Source organism: Jatropha curcas, chromosome 7 (assembly GCF_041381405.1).
Source record: "Jatropha curcas cultivar XTBG-Jc1 chromosome 7, XTBG_Jcur_1.0, whole genome shotgun sequence".
NCBI lineage: Eukaryota > Viridiplantae > Streptophyta > Magnoliopsida > Malpighiales > Euphorbiaceae > Jatropha > Jatropha curcas.
The window spans coordinates 18,673,294-18,675,427 of record NC_143157.1 but is presented as its reverse complement, the minus strand read 5'-3'; the positions used below and the strand labels follow the sequence as shown (position 1 = coordinate 18,675,427).

Sequence of the window (2,134 nt, the reverse complement as noted above, 5' to 3'; positions counted from 1 at the left end):
TCCATAAAAGGGTTTTTGTTTAAACCATCCCCTTAGCATCAGTAACTAAATCACATCTCTAAAGAACAAGGATACAAAATTTTACTTATTAAACAACTTAACTCTAATCTGGTTGCGAACAACGCTGAAGAGGAAAGCAAGGAAGACTATGTCAAGACATGACAGGAATTACTCCGCAGTTACATCTAGACTTATGAACTTTTGCTCTGATACCACCTTTGTCACGACCCGTTTCCGTGGGCCAGACCGGCACTAGGGCCTAGGTAAGCTTAAGGCCCCCGAGGCCCGTAGTAAGCCTAAATTATTCAATCTGTCTACATGATTCTCCTAATTTCAACAAAACAGTAAGCCCATATGACTTGAGATATAAGTTTTATAAAATTTTCAAACATCTGGCCCAATATCAAATAATACATAAAATTTAACCAGGGCCTATTCACAATAACTCATAATCACAATAAGGGCTTACTAGTTTACCTACAGTTAATTACACAATAATTAATTTATAGCGTAGTGCTAACAATAAGGCCCAATTTAAATACACAACCCTATAACTGCGGAGTTCAATAATAATCTGATAAAAGAGTAACTTATACAACCAAAATTAAATAACAAAAATATAAAGTTTACATTTATAACTCTGCGGAGAAGATTGCAGAGCTTCAATCGAATCAGCTGCTTCCTAGTACCTGAGAGGTTTGGAGAGAAGGGGGTGAGTTTTGCAACTCAGTGAATAATAATAAATAATACACACCTCATACAGGCAAGCAAAATGCACCCTAGTATACTGAATGAACACACAACAGTCACTCATATGTCATCATATCAGCACCCACAACAATATCACCTTCAAATAATCACATCACGTGGAAATTAGTCAGTGGCGTCACCTAAATCCCCGACGAGCCGTCCTCTCAAACAGCCCATCCTCTCAAACATGTGCACCCGGGGAGCCAATCCCCCATATCTGGCCGACCGGTCTAATCCTCACTTGACCAGTCCTCTCAATATTTTATTTTTACATTCTCTCTTTTCTTTTCCATATCATCAACATCATTTCATCAGTTCATCAGGTGCACACGGGGGCGCCGATCTCCCATTTACCCGGCCGACGGTCCACTTTCATCAGTTCATCAGGATCCTTATTTATCGACCGTCCTCACAAACCCATGGTGACCCACTTCATCCCAACTCCACACAAACAGAGCACAGTATATACACAGCACAAATAATCAAACAATTCATTTATCATAATACACCAATTTCATCCAAATGCACAATTATGCACAAGTATAATTATAGTGATCATAACATAATATATATGAGAAAATACAATATGTAAATATATAAAAATGTAATGTTATGCAAATGCAGTGTTGATATGCATTATTTATTATTACTCACTGTGGTGGAGAGCGAAGCTCTAGTTTTGATTCTATCCGGGAGGAGCACTAGATGGACCCGAGCGATCCCAAGTATAATTTTTGTTGAATTTTGCTAGATCGGAAAGGCTTACGCGTGCTAGATCGGAGCTACGCGCATCGGGACTGCGAGCAAGTGGCGCGATCTACTGGACAGCAAGGATGGTGGCGCAATGAACTCGAGGAGCTGTGGCGCTGCGATCTGGCTGAGGATGAAGCGCTGCTGCAGGTGGAGCCGCTGGCTGTGGCGCGCGGAGGAGCGGCGAGGCGGTGCTGTGCGCGATGGAGGCGGTGCGACTGGCTGTGGATCGCGCCTCTGCTGTTGCTGGCTGAGGTCGACGCAGGCGCAGTCACAGCAAGAAAGAAGAAGAGAGGAAGAAGAAAAGGGAAAGAAAGAAAGAAAGAAAGAAAGAAGAAGAAGAAGAAGAAGAGGAAGGAGGAGGCGCTGCTGTGATGGTGAGGAGTAGAGAGGTGCAGCGCTGGAAAAAAAAAGGAAAGGGAATTTTCTAGATGGTTTGGGTCGAACCGGTTCGATTCGACCCAAATCTTTGATTTTCGATTGGTTTTCGACTTTTTCAATCGGTTTTCGGTTCGGTTTCTCACAGTGTTCGCATTAAAATATTAAAATAAATTTCCAAGCTGTCGGTTTATTAAATTTAATTGGAAAATCTTTGAAAATAAAAATTTGAGTTGTTTCAATATATCACTAAATT

General features: G+C 41.4%; 1 long non-coding RNA gene across 1 annotated transcript; it reads right to left on the bottom strand.

Moving 5' to 3' along the window:
* Positions 1-408: 408 nt before the first annotated feature.
* On the bottom strand, positions 409-1,882 carry LOC149494848 (uncharacterized). Its single transcript, XR_016321605.1, has 2 exons — positions 1,405-1,882; positions 409-689 (listed from the first exon to the last, which is right to left on the bottom strand). It is a non-coding gene; the product is annotated as an uncharacterized LOC149494848 (long non-coding RNA).
* Positions 1,883-2,134: the final 252 nt, after the last annotated feature.